Source organism: Cibotium barometz, chromosome 7, assembly GCF_041138505.1.
Source record: "Cibotium barometz isolate CiBa-2024 chromosome 7, ASM4113850v1, whole genome shotgun sequence".
Classification (NCBI taxonomy): Eukaryota; Viridiplantae; Streptophyta; class Polypodiopsida; order Cyatheales; family Cibotiaceae; genus Cibotium; species Cibotium barometz.
Genome location: NC_141052.1, coordinates 27,883,675 through 27,907,758, shown reverse-complemented (window position 1 = coordinate 27,907,758; position 24,084 = coordinate 27,883,675).

The following is a 24,084-nucleotide window of genomic DNA, read 5'->3' as shown; positions in this document are numbered from 1 at the left end:
TCAATGTGGATCTGGATGTATGGATGTGGATGTATGAATGAGGATGTGAAAATAGATGTATGGATGTAGATGTGGATGTATGGATGTAGATGTAGATGTGGATGTGGATGTAGATGTCTGGATGTATGGATGTAGATGTGGATGTGGATGTGGATGTGGATATATGTATGTGGATGTGGATGTGGAAATGGATGTATGGATGTGGATGTGGATGTATGGATGTAGATGTGGATGTGGATGTATATATGTGGATGTGGATGTATGAATGTGGATGTGAAAATGGATGTATGGATGTAGATGTGGATGTATGAATGAGGATGTGAAAATGGATGTATGGATGTAGATGTGGATGTGGATGTGGATGTATGGATGTAGATGTGGATGTGGATATATGTATGTGGACGTGGACGTGGATATATGTATGTGGATGTGGACGTATGAATGTGGATGTGAAAATGAATGTATGGATGTAGATGTGGATGTATGGATGTGAATGTGGATGTGGATGTGGATGTGGATGTATGGATGTGGATGTGGATGTATGGATGTGGATGTGGATGTGGATGTGGATGTGGATGTGGATGTATGGATGTGGATGTGGATGTATGGATGTATGTATGTGGATGTGGATGTATGAATGAGGATGTAAAAATGGATGTATGAATGTAGATGTGGATTTGGATGTATGTATGTGGATGTGGATGTGGAAATGTATGTATGGATGTGGATAAGGATAAAGATATATCAATGTGGATGTAGATGTATGGATGTGGATGTATGAATGAGGATGTGAAAATGGATGTATGGATGTAGATGTGGATGTGGATGTATGGATGTAGATGTGGATGTGGATGTGGATGTGAAAATGGATGTATGGATGTGGATGTGGATATGGATGTATGAATGTGGATGTGGATGTATGGATGTGTATGTATGAATGCAGATGTGAAATTAGATGTATGATGTGAATGTACGAATGTGGATGTGTATGTAGAACAATGAATGCGAATGTGTATGTGAAACGATGTGTCGTCGATATGAGTGAATGGATGAGATGTGATGACATGTGAATTGGGATGTGAAAATATGATATGTGATGTGAATGAATCTGAGGTGATGAGATGAAAAATGATATGATTGGATGAGAATAAATCTGAGGTGATGAGATGGAAAATATGATATGTGTTGTGAATGAATCTGAGGTGATGAGATGGAAAATGATATGATTGGATGAGAATGAGGTGATGAGATGGAAAATATGATATGATTGGATGAGAATGAATATGAGGTGATGAGATGGAAAATATGATATGTGATGTGAATGAATCTGAGGTGATGAGATGGAAAATATGATATGTGATGTGAATGAATCTGAGGTGATGAGATGGAAAATGAAATGATTGGATGAGAATGAGTACATATATGAATGGAATGTGGAATAAGTAATGTGGACTGATGAGGGATAATGTGGACTGATGAGGGATAATGTGGAAAGACGAGAGTTCAATATAGAAATTGTATTTGTGACCTGTTTGTAAACGACTGTTTTATGTCAAGAATGCTGGGGAAGCATTTTGACCGTCTTGTGAGTAAGGTTGTGGAGACCTAACTGATAAAGTTGCAACTGCTTTGACAGAGAGTCAATGGAGGATGTCTCGCATGTAGCAAGGTCGGCCGAGGTCTTGACCAGCCTCGGTTCGATTTAAATGGTGAGCTTCTGGTACGGGATGAGGGACCAAGGAAGCGGCCTATGAGTAAAGCGCTAGGTGACCTGTGAAGGATCCTAGAGGGTGCTGACCATATGGTGCTTGGGCTCTGGGTCGTCGAAGATACCCACACGTGCGTCGTGGAAGATATTGGAATAAGGAGTAGGAGTTGTTTTCTCAAACCGGGCATGGATCTAGTTGATTGACCTTGCTAGTCCTCAAACGGATGAGTCCATGGCTCTTTTATATGGATCTGTTGGTTGATCTTGCTGATCTTCCACGGAGATTCTATTTTGTTATGTGAATATATTGCCGGTTACTATGAGCTAGGAACTATGAGCTAGGAACTATCGAAAAGGCCCCTGAGTGAACAGGTGGTGAGCTTTCTGGTTGCCAATGATGGCATAAGTACACCGATGAATGAATGATTGGAAATATGGATTCAACCAGAGATTTTGAAGATTGTGATCAGTGACATAATGGTTTCATTAAAGGATTGTTTTAAAGTTAGCTGATGCTGAGAAAAAGGCAATTTCATATTGGGTGTGTAAGTGGTGTGACTAGTTTTATGTTTGCATGAACTTCCAACTAGGGGGCCTGGAAACTCTTTTCCCTGGTACCCGGGACAAAACCTAACTAAATTCTAAATTGGATCCCATCACTACAGTGGCTGGGGGCGGTTGGCTAACCCATGGGACTGGATGGGGTTAGGTTGGACTGATGGATCCGTAAATCGAGACTCAATTTCTGTTTAGTTCGATAGATGAAGTAAATCCCGGACAAAAATTGTTTTATGGAAAAGAATCAACGACTGTGCCTCTCGATGGGAAAAAAAGCGTTGATCTCTATGATCCAAGTGCAAGTTTCTTCCTTGATCTGACCAAGTGACTTTAGGTTTGGTTGGATCAGTTTGGTCAGTAATGACCCTGACTACGTCAGAGTAAAATTTTATCCTGGAGGAATTGCCTGTGCTTTCCGGGCAAGGGAAGTTTTTCTAAGTTCGGTTTTGGAAGAATCGAGGAATTAGTCACCTATCCGGATATCCGTGGTGGGCGAGGCACCAAGTGTAGGACCTTGCCCCATGCAAGATGTGCTACTTCCGCTGCTAGCACCCAAAATCCATTGCGTGGTGGGGGCGGAGATCTTACACTTTTAATACATATAAATATGGATGAGTGGTACGATAGGCCACACTCATCTAGGGGAGATTCAACCCAATCTTGTGTCGACGACGATGATCTCTTTCCTACTTTTTAGCTCTCTTGTTTATTTTATTTTGTTCATGTAAGGTTAATGATTTTAATTTGTATCAAGCCTTTTTTTTGCTCTAATTTTTATGCTTGAGAATTATATTCTTCTCCATGTGTCATAAAGATCCCGATAATTAATTTATGCCATGAACATGAAACCAACCACACCAGTGCATGGCATGACTATGAGAAAGCATTTAGTGGGTAGCAAAGGCAAGATATCTCACACTTGAAATTTTTTGGCTATAACATACACATTTTAGATGAGTTCATAACCCAAATAATTCCAAAGTGTCTTCCTTGGATAGTCTCAAAAAAATAAATAGATGTAGGTGCTTCAATCCATATAGCAAGATATTTTGTGTTAGTGGAGATGTAGATGAGCTACGCACTTGGTATATATCGAACTTCATGTAGAGTTGACATGGATGTGAATTTAGGGTGGCTAAAAAATAGTTAAGAATAAATGGGCCTTATCTCAAACTCATCAAGCATTGGGTATATAGATGTCTTCCCATGGTTTCAAAAGTCGAGGAACATGGTGAAATACCATATAAGTATGTAGATCATGTTTAAGGTGGTATCATACAACTAGCTAAAAATTTCTCCACAAACCTCTTTCCTCATCTACTTGATGAGCTTGTTTATAACCCAAAGACATCTCAAATAGTATGTGACAAGATAGGTGTCCACATGCTACAATAAGAAAAATATACCTAAATTTCAATCAAGAACATGGTCAAAATGGTCAAAACATCCTAGATATACAGTTGGATAGCAAAGTATGGGTGGATCTAGAAGTAATCATGGGTTAGATATCATGTCGATAGGCTCACATATGATGGTTTTATAGTTTAGCACTAATTATAAAAAGGATTAAAAATTTTCTCTCTCAAACTTAGAGTAATGTGTGTAGGGCATGGCTTTGCCTTATATTATGGCCATGGTGTTCTCACCAAAAAAGTGTAAGATTTTCACATTATCACAAAGGTGATAGGGTTTTGGGAGAGGGAAAAATTGGAGTCTTCTTAACTATTTGTATGAACCATGATTTGACTTGGCACTAGTATAGGGGCATGCATTCATGAGTGTCAAGAAAATCCTTCACCATGGGAAAGTGTTAGAGATTGTAATGGCGAACGATGGGGATCCCTTGCAAGTTGTATTTGGTGTGGGTGAAAATGGGGACCCCTTGCAAGTTGTATTAATTGTGGATGCAAATGTGAAGGTCTAAAGGACCTTAGGAATTCGGTATGTTGTGTGAATAAAGGTTGACTATACAAAGATTGTTTGGTTGGTGCGATTGTAAAAAGAAGAAAAAGTAGACACTAGAGGGAATTTAGGGGATTGACACATTCTAGGAAAAGAATAATGTGATTGACAGAATCAAGAGAACATGGAGTGATTTATGGAAAGAAATTAGTGGTGTCTATTTAGATGCTCTCTAAAAGCCTATAAATTGATGTAGTCCCAAGTACATTTTTAGTGTAATTTACAATGAAGCCATAGCCTTTTTTATACTTATTTTGTTTTTTTCTTTATTGTCATTAGTTCTAATTATTATTATTATACCTAATCTCTAAAAAGAAGATATCTCTTGGAATTTCAAAATTTAAGAACTTGATTTAGGCCATAGAATGCCTTTCAAAATTTGGAAACTTTCTCTAGGTGTTGGGGATCTACATATCCTCTATATATACACCTTCCATATATGTCCCCATAAATGCATTATTCACATCCATTTTATCCATTTCCTAGGCATGGTGAGTAGCCAATTCAACCACGGTCCTAAGATTTCCCATCTTTTCATCTAGACTACTCCTTTACCTTTTATAGTGTTACCCTTTGTACAAATCAACCTAAATCTCCTCTACTTTTTCACCTTTTACAATGTCAACCTTTGTATAATCGACTTTTGATCACACACTATGCAAATTTCCTAAGGTCCTTTAGAATAATTACAAGGTTTATGTGCTTTCGCTTAAATACAAGACTCATGTGCTCCCCCTAGTGCCCATTACTATAATGTTTAAATGGAAAGGGAGCATTTAATACAAAAGAATTAATTTATGAACCAAAAGGATAGTCAAGCATGTTTATGGAAACCTCCACCATGAGCACAAATCGCAAGCATGTTTATGGAAACCTCCACCACGAGCACTTCTAGTCTGTGTTTTCATCTCCATGTTTATGGCAGCCTCCATATTTATGGCAACTTAGGTGAGCACTTCCACTCAGCGTTTTTACCTCTTGCGTGCATGTGGCTCCTTTGAAATTTGACTAATTAATCTTTGTGTCTTTTTCATGCCCTATCTTACAAATTTTTTTCTTTCTTATGGTAAATCAAGATGGAATTCTACCATCATTGCCGCAAAGGTCTCGTTTAGTCATCCTTTCTTCTTTTTAGGCTTTTAAGAGTTGTACTTTTACATCCTAGGTTAAGCATTTTGAGGCTTTGCATGCCTTTTTCCTTCTTGACCAAGGCTTTAAATCTCCAAGAAAATTCATGGAGGAGAAATTCTTATGCAAGAAAAACAAAAGAAAATGGGAGAAAATTGAATTGTCTGGCATGAGAGAGAGAGAGAGAGAGAGAGAGAGAGAGAGAGAGAGAGCATCAAATGCACTGATGTTTTCTATGCATGGGAGATAAGCTTACCGTTGGCTACAACATTTGGGAAGAATAAAAGTACCTACTATGCCGTTGAACACCTTGGAAACAATAATGAATTTTATAAAACTTGTCATGTGATAAATCTTTTTTTTAAAAGCCTATAATGACGTACTTTTATCTTTGGATTGGGGGAAGGTTTTTAAACCCCAAACCTTTATTGGGATAAAGTATTGCACCTGTGTGCCGAGTTTCCAAAGCCGAAGCTTTACCGCTAGGATACTTGGCCCCTCCTAGAAACTGCCCCACTTGAAACACGTCACACACTTAACACACATCACACACATCACACACTTAACACCTCACACTTAGCAAGTCCCCGACTTGACACACATCACACAAGTAACACCTCACACTTAGCGAGTCCCCCACTTGACACACATCAAACAATTAACACCTCACACTTAGCAACTCCCCCACTTGACACACATCACACACTTGACACCTCAGACTTAGCAACTCCCCCACTTGACACACATCACACACATAACACAACACCTGAGAGACTTAACACATCACCATTTCTTGGATTAGGTTGGTGGGGGCTCAAAGTTCAAAAGCTTCATTCTCGGCCCTTTTTCAAATGCAATGAAAGGGAAACCTAGGTGGCATTTTTTTTTTTGTTGCTTCTTGTACAGAAGAGTGTGCGCCCCCTTTTTCATAGCACCTTTAAGCGCCACCTTTTACAAGCGCGCATCGCACGCCTTGACGTTGAGGAGAAAGAAGACAATGTCGCCGTGCCACCTCGGGACTGTAGCTCAACAAGTGCCATCTACAAACCAACAAAAGACACCTAATCGTTGAGTGTGTCTGCTTTTCGTTGATTTCTCTCACCTCTCCTTCCACCACGAATTCAACCTTTAAAATTTGCTTCTAGATTTCCTTTAAAAATATTCAAAATATCTCCCTTTTTGAAGTCCCTACGCCAAGGATTCTCTTAGAATAAAGATATCCTCTTCATACTTTTCCATCGTGACCATCCCTTTTAGAAAGAATTGGGCACTTTAGTGCACTGGCACCAACCCATGCCTGTCACAAAAAAAAAGGGGGGGGGGTGGGCTTATTCTGGTAGGAACCTTTTACCCTTTACTTGTCTTTAAATATAGATTCTGGAAAAAGTCATTCAAGAATAATTGGACTCTTTGATTAACGAAGAATGTACAAACATGGACTCTTTGATTATATTAGAACATAAAAGCCTATAAGCTTATAAAGATACTATGCATCAACTACATGCCGTCTCTAGCTCAATAAAACAATGTCATTTCACTACCCATGTTATAAAGATACTATGCATCAACTACATGCTGTCTCTAGCTCAATAAAACAATGTCATTTCACTACCCATGTTAAAAGTAGATACATTGCAAGCAACCTTAAGATCTATTGTTAACTTTAATTGACACATAATCAAACATAATAACAATAAAGTTTTTTGTGATGTATGTAGTCATTGCAAAGACAACACTCACTAATAGGGGTGAGCACACCTTAGTCCTTAGAAATCATAGGGGTTAGAAATTGTACAATTGTTTTTAGAAAAAAGGTATAAATATGGTTGCTTTTCTGTTCATAGCACCCAAATGTAAAATTTGATTACTTTGTAATAGGATTGAAGTATAAGTAGGCCCAATTGAACAAATAGGTATTACATTGTTTGTGAGATTCATATCAACTATAAAGTCCTTGCCTCAATTATTAGCTTGTTTTGCTTACTCTTTCAATATAGTTCTACACGTCGTCATGTGTATGCACATAAAAAGGAAAAAGCATGGTTAGTGCCAGCAATCAACATTATCAAAATCAAAGACATACTATTCAATAAAATTGAATTCATGCATGGAAAATTAGCATGACCCATGTGCGCATAAGATTACACTTTAAAATTCTTATCAATCTATTTATGAAATAGTGTGGGAAAGTCAATGCACTTCCTCTCCAAAATTCATAAAATTTGATAGCCGATCCTTCTCTTTTGATATTTAAGCACTCATCTTGAGCTTTAATCTTAAGTAATGATTTTAGAGACAATGGCCTTGAGAGCAATAGTTTCTTGAGTAGCAGCTTAAACAACATAATGGATAAAATATGCAACAAATAAAAAAATGTGTACGTATTTGTGTTGTATAAAACAAAGCAAATTATGGTGGATAATAAAAAGCAAAGTTAATTAAAATCATGTTTAGGCAACTTAAATTAGATTGATTGGACTTTAATGAATCAACCCATCTTTTGAGATCTCTATAAACATAGGTAAACTAGCATCCTATTCTAACTTTTTTTAAAGTAATAGAATTATGTGAGTATCATCTAATAATGTGTAATGATTTATAGAATAATGTGCAATGATTTATAGAATAATAATGCTAAAATTAATGTGTATATTTTAAGAAATACATAATATTATTATAACCTTAATTTTGTTTGAAAACTCATTTAATAGGTGAACCCCCAAGGTTCAGGTTGTTATTCTTTTAAAAAACTCCTTTTAGTGAACTCGCATGATCCATTTACATACTTTAAGTGAACCCCCCAAGGTTCAAGTTGTTATTCTTTTAAAAAACTCCTTTTGGTGAGCTCATGTGATACACTTACATAATTTTAAGTCCCCAATGCTCAAGTTGTTATTCTTTTAAAAAACTCCTTTTGGTGAAATCATGTGATATACTTACATAATTTTAAGTGAACCCGCCAAGGTTTAGGTTGTTATTCTTTTAAAAAAACTCCTTTTGGTAAACTCACATAATACACTTACATACTTTTAAGTGAACCCCCCAAGGTTCAGGTTGTTGTTCTCCCTTATAAGATCCTATACATGTCACCAAGCTTGACACTAGCCTAGGCTAAGGTGATAGGATAGTATGGTGAATTAAATAGGGCTTAGGTTTGACCAAGAGCCTAACCCCCAACATTGTAATTTTGTATGGAGTAATGCATTTTGCCTATCAAATAGCCATACACACTCTATGCTTAGCCATCACTTGTTGCAGTGAAATTAAATACCATAGAAGAGTAATACAAGACCAACTAATTGCTAACGTTGATGATGTGTAGCTATAGCATATTATAGCTTGCCATTGCTATCTACTAAGGATTACTTATCAAAATTCATGGTGGTGAGGATGATTTATCAAAACTAGATATAAATGAAAACAATTCCTCCCTTTTAGATGATCATAATCTTTCTTGCTCTTGAATACTTACTCAATTGGTGGAGCCCAATTTCACTCAACACTATCAAGAAGAGACATGACTTTGGCATCACAAAGGAAAAGCTTTGGTTGAAGATGAAACATGTGTGAAGATGAAGATTTAAACATGCTTCCTGGATTACTTCAAAGATTGAAAACACCATAGCCTAAATTGGAAAATCAACAAGATGTTTGAGAACTAAAGAAAAAGCACAAGACCAAGACACATGCATTGGGTACACTCCCCCCCTCCCCCTCCTCACCCCCTCGATGTGAGTTTCTCCCTCTCCCTAACATGGGTATTTAAATATTGTATTGCTAAATTTGACCCTTGGAGGTAATAATGACTTGGACATCCAAATTTGGCTCTTTGCTAGTGCTCTTGCACTTTAATACATTAATTCCTACCCAAATAAAATAAAAATGTATTATTCATGTAATACAAATCTCTATTTTAAATTCAACCTCGCCAAAGTAAGATCTCTAGGTAACACCATAATCGAAGTCGATAAAAGTATCATCACTTCTCATCAGAGTGACATGTTTGCACACCTTAGCACTATTACATCATCACTTATACTCATCAAGGCGTCAATTCACATTATTTATCATAATTAATTGATAGTCAACACATCAATTAATCATACCATTACTATGCTTGACTAGGTGATCAAACATAATATCAAATGACACTAGCCACATTAGTATTAACATGAAAATCACCCACAGTGCCAGCACGGCATATAAAAACTCGTACACCAACAATAACACTATCTTCTCAATATTATTTTGAGAAGAATTTAGGGGAGAGGATGAGCTTGAGCTCCATGCAAGAAAACACACACACATGAATAGACAAGCACAGAAGAAAGGTGGGTGATTAAATTTTCTTCTATTCTCTTCTCTTATCTACAACCATAACATAAAGAGACAAGAGTACATATTATAAGGGAAAATATTCTCCTACTATAGCACACAAAGGTCTATCCATAGTGTGAACCCAACTACATGAATTGGTGCTATAACTATGCCATAACTATTATAAGGGAAAGTATTCTCCTACTACAGCACAGAAAGGTTGGCCCATAGTGAGAACTCGACTACATGAGTTGGTGCTATAACTATGCCATAACTATTATAAGGGAAAGTATTCTCCTACTATAGCACACAATGGTTAGTCCATAGTGTGAACCACACTACATGAGTTGGTGCTATAACTATGCCATAACTCTAATACACCAAAGTGGCTATCACACAGCCTGTAAACCGCTAGCAGCATATTGCCCATGATCTCACCAATATAGCCAATAGCATAAGTGGGGAAGCTATCACCTAGATGGGTTATCAATGTTCACAGCACTCATTGAGGTTGATATCTTAACACTCCTCCTCAAGCTCAACTCCACACACTTCACTCCAATTCCTTTGTAAATATTTCAACCACCACCAGCTGATCCTCTACCCCGCGATGACATATACCGAATCCACGTCACCTGCTAGACCTTCTCTCTCATAAAATGATAATTCACCTCAATATGCTTTGTCCTAGCATGGTATATTGGGTTACCATCCTACTATATACACTGTTTATATTGTTATAATAAATAATACCAACCTTATCAATGGATTCACCCATATCACCAAGTAGCTTCTGAAACCAAGCTGCCATAGCAACACCGATGCACTTTGCCTCTGTACTTGATAAACAATTATCAGTTGTTTCTTACTTCTCCAACTCATAGCAGCACTCCCAAAAGAAAACATAAATCCACTAGTAGGTCTCCTATCTGAGACACTACCACTCCAATCAACATATATATAGCCATGCAGCTATATCTCTATGTAAACCTCATAGAAAAGTCCATAATAAAAAATGGACTTCATATATTTGAGAATCCATCTAGCCACATCCAAGTGCGGCTTCCTAGGGTCCTGCATAAACTAACTCACAAATCCAACATCATATTTCAAATCTAGCTTAGTAATGGTCATATAGATCAGGATACCAAGTATGCACTTGTATATAATGGTTAACGGTCATGTAGACAAATCTACCCACTATGCACCTGTACTACATAGTGGGGTCCTCTAAAAGCTCACTTCTGTATCTTCAAAAAGCTTAGTGTTATAATTCAATGGCACTTAGATAGGCTTAGAGCTTGCCATACCATACTTTGATAACATTTCCAAGCCATATTGTTGCTATAAAATAGCAAAATTCCATCATGTGATCTCACTACCTTGATACGAAGAAAATACCACACGTCACCCAAATATTTCATCTTAAACTTTTGCTTCAAAAGCATCTAGACATCATGTATGTTAGCATCACCATCACCAGTGAACATAGATGACTAATAGTAGTATGATCCCTCTATCTTTTTCACATAAAGTGAAAAATATGCGTTGGATATACGAAATCTAATGGTAACAAGATACTGCTCAATCTTTTTTGGTTTAACCATGCTCTCGGTGCCTCCTTCAAGCCATATAAGGCTTTGCATAACCTGTACATAAAATCTAGGCATGCACTACTCTCATGACCTGGTGGCTACATTATGTAAACTTCTTCTTACAAATCACCATGCAAGAACACATTCCTTACATCCATCTTATGTAGAGGACAACCCTTCACTATAGTTCTCACTACGTATTCTTTGTACATAACCCTTGGTACCAATTTTACCTTATACCTATTAACATATCTATCTGAGTCATGTTTGACCTTGTTCACCCACTTACATCTAATTAACTTCTTATCCTTAGGAAAAGGCATAAATTCCCATGTAGCATTTATATCTAATACTATCATATTCTCATTCATGTCATCTTCCTATTTCTAGTTTTCAAGTGCTTGCTCAAAATAAGTGGGCTCTATCTCTTGTATTTCTTTAACCATGTAAGTGTGATGGTCTATATATCCATTATATCTCAACCTATCAACATGGTATCTAACCCGAGTAGACTTACATAGACCTACCGGTAGGAGGTGTTTTTAAAAAGGTCTTAGTTCTCTATGCACCAAGAGATTTAAGAAAGTGGTACAGGCTAGATAATGTTGCATATTGCTTTTTGACTGTTTTAAATTGCTTTTAGACTAGTTTTAAAGCACTGGATGATACTAAGATGCTATAGTAGCTAACTAGCATTGTATAAGTACTAAAAAGCACTTAAAAAGTACTAACGAAAAATACTACTATAAAGCATTGTTAAGTGAAAGCACTATGGACTACTTGAAAGTACTGATGAGAAAACAAAGATTAACTTGTTTGAACACCAAGAATAAATACACACAAATAAAGAGACTTTGAAAACAAAATCTAACATTTAGATTTGGACTAAAAAATGCTTGCATTATGAAAGATAAATGCTTGTGTACTATAACTAAGAATGCTTGCATTACGAAAGATAAATGCTCGTGTACTATAGCTAAGAATGAACTAGATAAACTCAACACATGGAAGAATCAACTCAATCCCTCAATAACTAATTATTGGCTTGTTGAGATCAACACTTAATACACCTTTCTATCCTTGTATTAATTACTCTAGTGAAAGATCCCTACCTCCTCTGCGCAACAAATTCCAGAGGGGTGCTAGCAGTGGAAGTAGCACTTCTTGCGCAGAGAGCAGAACCTCTCACTCGGGGCCTCACCTCTACGGATAACCGGACAAGAGACTGATCCCTCGGTTCTTCCAAAACCGAGAACCCGGAAAAACTTCCCTTGCCCAGCAGACACACGCAATTCCACCAGGATATTTTTATTCTAACGTAGTCAAGAGCCTTAACTAACCAAACTGATCCGACCAAACCCGTAAGTCATATGGTCAGATCAAGGAAAAGACTTACACTTGGATCATAGAGTCCAACGCTTTTTTCCTCATCAATAGGCACAATCGTTGATTCTTTTCCATAGAATAAGGGTTATGCGGGATTTACTTCAGTATCGTAACTTAACAAAATTGAGTCTCATTTTAGGGATCCATCAGTCCAGCCTAACCCCATCCAATCCCAACCACTGTAGTGATAGGATCCATTTAGGAATTTGGTTATGTTTTGTCCCAAATACTAGGGAAAAGAGTTCCCAAGTCCCCTAGCCGATGCTTCAAGCAAAGTTCAAGATAGTCACACCACTTATACACCCAATATGAAATTGCCTTTTTCATAGATTCAACTGTCTTTAAAATAATCTTTTTCATAGATTCAGCTGTCTTTAAAATAATCTTTTAATGAAACCATAGTATCATTGATCATAATCCTCCAAAAAAATCTAGCTTGAATTCTAATTTCCAATCATTCCTTCATTGGTGTACCTATGGCATCATTGGCAACCAGAACGCTCACCACACTTGTTCACTCTGGGGCCTTTTCAATAGTTCCTAGCTCATAGTACCCAGCAATATAATCACATAAGAAAATCCATATGGACTCTCCATTTGAAGATCAGCAAGATCAACCAACAGATCCATATAAAAGAGCCATGGACTCATCCGTTGAGGACCAGCAAGGACAATCAACCAGATCCATGCCCGAGTTCAGAAAACATCTCTAACACCTTGTTCCATTTTTTTTCCTCGACGCACGCGTGGGTATCTTTGGTGACCCAGAGCCCGAGCACCGTATGGTCAGCACCCTCTAGGCTCCTTCACAGGTCACCTAGCGCTTCACTCATAGGTCGCTTCCTTGGTCCCTCATCCACGGTACCGGAAGCTCACCATTTAATTCGAACCGAGGCTGGTCAAGACCTCGGCCGACCTTGCTACGCGAGATTGCAACTTTATCACTTAGGTCTCCACGACCTCATTCACAAGATGGTCAAAATGCTTCCCTAGCATTTTTGACATAAAATAGTCATTTAAAAACAGGTCATAAATACAGTTTCTAACAAACTCTCGTCTTTTCACATTGTTCCACATCATTTCTCGTTATTCCACATTCTTCTACATCAATTCACATTACTTATTCCACATCCAATCATATGTATACCCATCGTCTTCATCCATTCTCATCCAATCATATCATATTACATCTCATCACATCTATCCACATCACATCACATTAATCCACATCACATCTCATCACATCTAATTACATCTATTCAGATCCTCATCACATCACGTCACATCCATCCTCATCACATCTCATCCATTCACATCTACCCATATCCACATCACATCACATCACATCCATTCACATCACATCTCATCCATTCACATCTACCCTGATCCACATCACATCACATCACATCCATTCACCTCACATCTACCCTGATCCACATCACATCACATCACATCCATTCACCTCACATCTCATCCATTCACATCTATCTAGATCCTCTAGATCCACATCACATCACATCACATCTTATCTACCTAGACCCACATTCATCCACCTTACATCTCATCCATCTATTCACATTACATCACATCCATTTGAATATCATCATATCACATTCACATCCATTCATATCTCATCCCATCCACCATTGACATCTCATCCCATCCCATCCATTGACATCTCATCCCACCCATTCACATCCATCACACCCATCACACCCATTCACATCCATCACATTCATTGCATCCTCATCACATCACATACATTCCATCCACATCTATCCTTATCACATCACATTCATTCCATCCATATCACATCACATTTATTCCATCCACATTACATCACGTCCACACCTATTCATATCACATCTCATTCATTCCGTCTACATTACATCACATCCACATCTATCCATATCTCATCACATCCATTTACATCTCATCACATTCATCCACATCCATCTATTCATTCACATTCACATCTATCCACATTCACCTATTCATTCACATGCACATCTATTGCTTCACATCTCATTCTCATCCATTTACATCACATCACTCCCATTTACATCACATCACTCCCATTCACATCTCATCACATTCACATCCACATCCATTCACATCACATCATATCTCATCCACATCTCATCACATCCACTCACATCTCATCACATCCACTCACATCTCCTCACATCACATTCACATCCACATCCATTTACATCACATCACATCTCATCACATCCATTCACATCTCCTCACATCACATTCACATCCACATCCATTTACATCACATCACATCACATCTCATCCACATCTTATCACATCCACTCACATCTCCTCACATCACATTCACCTCTTATCACATTCACATCTACATCCATTTACATCACATCACATTTCATCCACATCTCATCACATCTACTCACATCTTCTCACATTCACATCCACATCCATTTACATCACATCACATCTCATCCACATCTCATCACATCTCCTCACATTACATTCACATCTTATCACATTCACATCCACATCCATTTACATCACATCACATCTCATCACATCCACTCACATCCACTCACATCTCATCACATCCACTCACATCTCCTCACATCACATTCACATCCACATCCATTTACATCTCATTCACATCCACATCCACATCCATTCACATCCACATCCACATCCATTCACATTCACATCCACATCCATTTACATCTCGTCACATCCACCCACATCTCCTCACATCACATTCACATTCACATCCACATCCATTTACATCTCCTCACATCACATCCATTCACATCCACATCCATTTACATCTCGTCACATCCACTCACATCTCCTCACATCACATTCACATCTTATCTAATCATATCTCATCCATTTACATCCCGTCACATTTATTTACATCCACTCACATCTCCTCACATCACATTCACATCTTATCTAATCATATCTCATCCATTTACATCCCGTCACATTTATTTACATTCATTCGACTCTACATCACATCTTATCACTAGTATTGTTTTCTACTTTTGATACCAATGGGACTTTTCTAAGTTTCTGCCAATTGCTTGGCCTAATTAAAGGTACTTTTTCTCGATGGATATTTTCATACTCTTTCTCAAATTTCTCAAGTGAAATATATTCAATATTCTTCTTTTGAGTAAAAGACTCATGGGATTTACAAAAATCAATTCTACCCATATTTTCCAATAAAATTAATAATGCTCAAAATTTCACTTTTGATAAATACTCATAATTTGAATTATGCCAAAAATTCCCCTTTTATCATTTAATTTCTTGGATCTCAATTATCATGGGAATTCCTCTTTTTGCATAAAATAAATTTACTAAAAAATTTTCTTTTCTTTAATTAATTATTATGCATAAACATTAAAATTTTATTTCCCATGAATTTGATGAAAATCATTCTTTTAGCATAGGATGTCCAATCCTAGAATATGATAGGAAGTCCTCTTTTAGCATTATGCATAAAAATAAGATATGTATTATTTTTCTAAAAATTTTGCCAATTTTTCTAAAAAGAATAAGACTTTGTAATACAACTATGATAGAAGAATTATCCTTAAACTTAAATCCAAGTTATGGAATTAAATCATAAATTTACCATAATTTTATTAACATAAAAGCATAAAAATTACCATTTTCTTAACCTCTAGCTTAACAAGCTTAGAGTTTGGTTTTTAATTAAGAATTTATCAATGAGAAGCCTTCTTTTTCTAAAGAATTAGCCATAGGAATGACTATTCTTTTTGGAGAGAGAGGATATACATAAAAATCATTCTAAATAAGCATAAAGATTATTTTTTTGTGATTAATCATTAAAGTTCTTAGAGAAAGCTTGATTTGCATTAAAAATAACTAATTAGAAACTTCTCAAGCTTCAGAGGGATTGAGAAGTGAAATCATTTGATAATATTACAAAAACCATGAAATTCCTTCTTACCTCTAGGTTTTACTTGCTTCTTTATCTAGAAGTGAAGCCCCCAACCAATCAATGGTTTAGTGAGTTGAGAATAAAGCCCCAAGAATTGTTGAAGAGAGAGAGAAGCTCCAATCTCTCCAAAAGTAGAGGATTTTTTAGGGATAATAAAAAGTATGATTATTTTAATGTAATACTGGCATGGTATAGCTCAAAGATGAGAATACAAAAGAATGAGGGTCTATTTATAGGTGAGGGAGGTCACTAAACTGGGTCCAACTAAGTTCTAGAATTTTCCATCTTCAATTTGGCTGAATTTGGACAAGATTTGGAGGACCAGTTTAGCTTCCATTTTGATCCAGTTTGATCCAAGAGAGAGGAGAGATAAAAATATCACAATTTTTTTGAATTAAAAAACCTTCCCACACATGTGAAGGAGGCACCTACCTCAAAGGTCTCCCCCTCCTTACCAAGGTGTCAAAAATTCATCATTTCTCCAAAATATTTAAGTAATATCTCTTAATTTTTAACTAATAAACCTTGTACTTATTCAACTCTTCGTCTTATGTGAGCATTTACTCCTTTTTGGGCATTTTCTTTTGTTCTTTGGATTTATCTCATCCCAACACTTGGATTAATCCTATTGGCCCATAGAAACCTTAATTGGACCATAATCCAGAAATTTCAGAAAATCTAGACCCTTAGGCTAAGGTCCTTTATATAATTTTTAGTTGATTCCTAATGCACATTGGAAAGTTCATTTTGAACTTCTGTTTCAGGGGAAACCATTTTAGACACTAGGAGGATTTTTATATCCAAAGATATCTCAATTTTGGATTATCTCTCTCTAGACATTTTCTCTCTCTAGGCCAAAACAGGGTAAAACAAGATCTTTCTCCTATTTCAGAGAGGGGAATAATTACAAGAAGAGAAGGGGAGGTTCTTATAACTTTACTCCTCAAAATCTGGAGGGAGGAATCTTACATCTAGTCACAACAAATTACATTGGGTATATATAGATATTTGAGCTAGATTAGTGTGGTAGGTGAGATCCTGGAACTACTACATAAATGTGGCTGTTTGTAAGCTATAATATCTCTACACGTACGATGTTAGTGCTGATGAAACTTTTTAGGATGATAGTCCATATGATTGGTTAAAATGTTCTAGTCTTGACCATATTTATATTTAACACCATTTGATGTTGTTTTTTATGATATTCTATAGGATGATAGTCCATATGATTACAACTTTCTAGTTTTAATCACCTTCAAATTCAACACCATTTGAGAGATACTAGGTGTTCAAAAGTGGGTATTGGTGTAGTTTAAAGCTTGCTAGAATGTAGGATTTTCCTTCCTATAATTTTGGTGAGCAATCAATTTGCCAGAGATATTTATGTTTCCAAGTGACTAAAGATGAAGTAGAAAAGATGTGGTAAGAGTTGAACCTTAATCTAAGGTCCTATCATGTGCTAAAGGCTATTGAAAGATATGCTATGAAAATGCCTAGTGTAAGTGCCTAACTTGTACTTGATCAACACCAAGCTTCTTTTTTAGCATACTAAATTTGTCTCATGGTTGAGGGGCTTTGTGATGATGTTTGTAACTTTTTGGTGAGTGAAGTAATGAATTAGTCCACTTCTACATCCAAGACTTTCTCCTTTGTGAAATGATAGTGAATCTTAATATGTTGTCCTAGCATGCAAAACTGGATTGTTGCTAAGATAAATACATGGCAAATTATCACAAAAGACTTCAGTGGGACTTGCAATTTCAATACTAATATCTTCAATCATCCTTTTCAGCCATATGATTACATGCCACATTGCCTTCCCTTTTGTACTTAGTTTCAATTCATGAAAGTGAAACTGTAGGTTATTTTTTACTTGACCAACTGATGATCATATTGCTTGCAAGGGAGAAAAATTATCCTAATGTAGACCTTCTATCTTGTATGTTTCTAGCGCAATTAGTATTTGTGTATGCAAACAAATTCATGGTGGGAGAGTTAGCTTCATAAATCAATCCATGATCAAATGTACCTTTGATATACTTGAGAATCTAGTCTTGCAATTGTGAGATAAATCAAAATTCCAACTAGCTATCTGTACATGTTTGCATTAGCCATCATCTTTCTCAAGCTTTAAGTTTGCTTCCATAGAACTAGTGGCAAGTTTGCATGAATCTCATTGAAATGTCCTAAGCATACTATTATTGTGAGAGGATAACCTTTTCTGCATCCCTACAGACTTAAATTTCAAGAAGGTAGTGTAGTTCTCCTAAATCCTTCATCTCATACTCCTTTGCCAAAAGTGTCTTGACTACTTACTTTTAAACTTTCCATGTTGCTACCTATTGAGAGAATAAGATCATTAACATATAGGATGATGAGAGTGATATCATTACCTTCATGTTTGATCTAAAGAGTAGGATCTGTAACATTTTTCTTGAACCCTTGAGCTTTGACAAACCTATTGATATTATTGTACCATGCCCTTGGGGCTTGCTTTAGCCCATACAATGACTTTTTTAGCCTGCATAATTTGTGTGGATAAGTGGTATGAACATAACCGGGGGGCTGCTACATGTAACCCTGTTCTTGTAAATCTCCATTTAGGAATGCATTCTCGACATCCATTTAATGAAGTGGCCATCCATAGTGGGATGTTAATACCATGACCCAATAGATAGTTGTCATCTTTGCAACAACACATGGGGAAAAATGTTTCATCATGGTCTTCTCCATACCTTTGAGAAAATCCTTTGGTACATAACTTGGCTTTATAGAACCATATAAATTCAACTTTACTCTCTAGAACCACTTGCATCCTAATACTTTCTTGCCTTCTGGTAGGTCAAAGTATCATTTCTCATGAGAGCATTATGTTCTTCATCCATTGTTGAAATCCATTCTTGCTTTGTACATGCCTTTTTATATGTCTAGGATTTAACTTAGACATGAAGCTTATGTGTTGTATGGCTTCAAATATTGATGTGTAAGTCAACCTTTGAGGTGTGAAATTTTTCCTTGTAGATCTCCTTAATGATATGGTTGAGGTTTCTTCATCTTTATATATAGGGACTGATTTATTCCTCCATATCTTGACTGCATTTTGGTGTAGAGGAGATGGAACTTTGAGAAGAGATTGATTACTTCATAGGAAAATCTTATTGGTTGGAAATTTATGAGCAAGATGAAGTAACTAAAATAAAGAAAGAGCTAGTAAAAAAATGAGGGTTATAGTCAAAAAGGGGGGTGCATAGGGGTTATACACACAATTGTTTTCTTTTCCTTAGGAAAAGGCACTAACTTCCATGTTGCATTTTCATCCAATGCTTCCATCTCTTCATTCATGGCATCTTCTCATTTTTTATTTCCATTTCTATTCAAAATAAGTGGGCTCTAATTCTTTATTACTTTAACCATGTAAGCATAATGATAGGCCATATATCCATCATATCTCAACCTATCTCACAATAGGTTATCTAATCCTTGTAGACCTACCTACACTTGAATCACTGTGCCAGGTGTCCTTAAAACAACCTAGGTTCTCCTAGTACCAAGAGTAACCACCACTAATGGAATGCCAAGCTCTTCATCAAGGCTCTGCCCCCATAGAGCCACTAGAGTCACCATCAACGTGATGATAGATCAGGTTGATCTATCTTTTCCTTCCCTTTGCATGATACATGTGTACCAAAATCTGCCCTCAACTTGCCTGGACTAACATTGGATCCATTTCTATAGAACTCTCTAAGTCCACTAAACACCTATGAGATTGCTGCTCTACATGTGGGGCACCATCACTTCTTCTTACATCTATATGTTCTATTACCTTTACTGGTACATACTAGCTACTCATCTTATCAAAGACAAAATCTCTTCTTATTTGCATCTCATGAGTGGTAGGTTATAACATGTGTGTTCCTATATGGAGCCAAACTCATAAGATACTCCCTAATTTTGAGAATATAATAGACTATGCTTAAGTTTTGTGTATTATTAACATTGTTGAAATATCAACACGGTTGAGAATACACTTGTTGGAAGTCAATGCTCCACCCTTGTTATAAGTCCCCTTTATGAGGAGAATCTACTTTGTGTTTGAGTAGCATGAACATCAAAACAAATTTTCATTTAAATATCAAGGATGGGATATATGTGGCTAGATAATTAAGAGACAACTTAGATAGGTTTGCCAACATGCCACAAATAGGCTACATGCAAGTGCATGTGATATACCCTTATTGCAATGCATTAAGAATAGAGGGAAATCTCCCCAATACATGATTGGTTCTAGTTGGAATTAACATAGGATGGAATGATAACCCTTGGGTAGTGCATGCAGGTAATTAACTTCATTGTAAGGTGGATTGATTTGTTACTTTTTATGTATCGATTTATACTATATTTAAGTATCTTCAATAGAGAAACTAAGTGCTTTTCATACACATCAAGTCTTGAACTAGTGTAAAGCACTTTAATTTTTATCTTTTGATGCATGGAGATATGAAAAAATTAGATAAAAAACAATGTTTGAGACTTTACTAGTTTTTGAGTATCCATGCCTACATTAAGCTATCAGTTAATTGCTCACTAATCTCATCTTAATCATCGTCTAATCACTTGCTAATGATGTTGATTCTTGCATTTAATCCGCCATAGCTCATCACTTTGCTTGCATTTTAACATGGTATCAAAGCCTAGCTTAGGATCCATCCAATTTATGGGCTTATTATCTTGCTAATCATCCTATTAATTAGGATTAGGAGACAATCAATTTTTAAGTCAATTTTCAACAAGTTCTCTACAGCCCCAGCTGGTGGAGGGGCTTGATCTCCCTCTAGGATTAACATTAGGCAATAGCCTCTTAGCCCCACACCTAGTTAGGCTGCCCACACACCGGCCCATCAAGACAAATCGCCAAACCGCCAAACAGGAGCTGCAAAAAATTGTGAATTCGCCGACGCTTCAATTATGGAGAAAATCTCAAATCTACACTTACACAGAGGCAATTGGTCTAATTCCTCTTGGCCCCAGGGGTTTTCAAGGGTGCTCTACATGCTGGTGATGTCAAATTTGTGAAATTCCTCAAGGAGAAGTGGCATCAAGCTCTGCTGCATCAAATCTGCAAGTGACTTTGGTAAAACAAAGATTAAGCATTCAATGTTTGGTCAAATCTTTTGTTTCTTGGCTTGCTCCTCTACTAGACTAACTGCTATTGATGCCTTTGAAAGGAGTTGAGCTCATTTGAACTCTAAGGCCCCACATCTGCCCTCCCTGCACACTCTATTTTTTGCACACAAAAAGAGGGATTATTTTATTAATAAGTGATTAATTAGCACTAATCACTATATTTTGGTACAATTGAGGGTTCAAATTTACCATTGGGTATCTGATACAGATCTCTATCACTTTAGATTGCAATTCAAAGATGGTTTGATACTCCAACCATTGAGCATAGGCTTGTTACCCTTGGCTTACGTAATTTTTGGTGAATTTATGGTGATAAACTTGTTGTAATCATCACTTAAACACCATATTTGAGTTGTAAAAGGGTAGACACTGTCCTTGAATCTTGAATTGGATCAAGAGGTAAGACCCCCTTCACATCATCATGAGCACGGCACAAGAAATAGCCAAATTTAATGGGGAGCAGTTTTATACATGGCAAACAAAAACCATATATTTGCTCATGAGGAAAAATATGTGGGGGCTAGTTAAGGGAAGAGATGAATTCCTAGAGGTAATTGGGGTGCAAGAATGAGAAAGCATTAGGACTCATCGCACTCAGTTTCAATGATGAAATCATTCACCACATCACAGGGATACAATGGGCAAAAGATGCATGGGATGAACTCAATAAATTATTTGGCACTCAAGCAAAAAATTCAAAGATAAATCTGCTAATGCAATTCTACAAACTTGATATGAAGGAAAGTGAACCTTTAATCACACACTTGAAATACAAAAGCATTAAGCAACAAACTGGCAGCCATTGGTAAGAAGGTAGAGGATGAGAGGCACTAGCACTGCTTCTGAAGAGTGTAGACAAAGGAGAATATGAAAACATTGTGGCAACCTTAAAGGATGTACCTAAATTGAAGCTGCATGAGATAGAAGGATCTCTACTAGAGCAAGAGACCAAGGTCAAAGAGAAGAAATGGGTGGACTCAACAGTCCGAGAGGAAAAAGCATTCTTCACCCGAGGAGGATTCTCACGAGGACGAGGAGGAGGAAGAAGCAGAGGAGGAGGATTCTCACGAGGACGAGGAGGAGGAAGGAGCAGAGGAGGAGGAAGGACCTTCACTTGCCACAACTGTGGGAAGCTAGGGACACATGGCAAGAGACTGCTACAGCAAACCCAGTAGAGAAGGGACGACATCGGCAAACTCCATGGAGACTCCTAATAAGGAAGTGGAGTCAGATCATCTTTTCTGAGAGAGAAAGAGAGAGAAACCCCACAATCCAATGTAACCTGCCTCAACAGAGTAAAACCACCTCTGAGCCACCCCGATGATGTTGGCCATGTGGTAGATGTAGGTGTGAGCACTTTAGTCAAGGTCATGGGCACTTGTAGTAGCCTTGGACGACACATAGAGAGAGAGAGAGAGAGAGAGAGAGAGAGAGAGAGAGAGAGTGTGTCAAGGACTATGAGTTAGGGACTTGAGGCACTGGTCGCGGGCTACCAAGTAAGAGGGAAACTTGGTATAGGGCCTGGGTGTGCTAGGATTATTCACTTGAGGGGAGGTGTTGAAATATATAAGTGAATGGGTGTGTGCGGGAACAAGCCCTTAGCAAGAGGCTATACAAGAGAGTCTATAAATGAGTGAGAAGCAGTGAAAAGGTGAGAGGTATCTACTGGGAGAGAATAAAGGGTAGCATGAGAAGTTCTAGGATGTGTGGAGACATTCTAGGAAAAGTGAAGAGGTGGAGAGAATCAAGCAAAAGAGGTGGAGTGAATCAAGGAGAGATCAGTGGGATTAGATGTTTGGCATCTTGTGGATGTAAACTCTATAAATTGAGGCATTGGCCTAATGAGTATTTACTGGTTTTTGAGTATCCATGCCTACATTAAGCTATCGGTTTAATTGCTTACTAATATCATCTTAATCATCATCTAATCACTTGCTAATGATGTTGATTCTTGCATTTGATGCACCATAGCTCATCACTTTTCTTGCATTTTAACAAGCACCCCTGTACTCTATCTCTGTACTTGACAAGGCAATTGTTGACTGCCTTTTACTGCTCCAACTCACAACAGCACTCCCAAATGAGAACATAAAACCACTGGTAGATCTCCTATCTGCAATATTACCAACCCAATCAGCATCTGTGTACCCATGCAACTGTAGAGTCTGTACCACCAGCCTCATAGAAAAGTCCATAATCAATTGTGGACTTTGTGTACCTAATCCGTCTAGCTCCATTCAAGTGTGGCTTCCTAGGGGCCTGCATAAACTGACTCACAAGTCCAA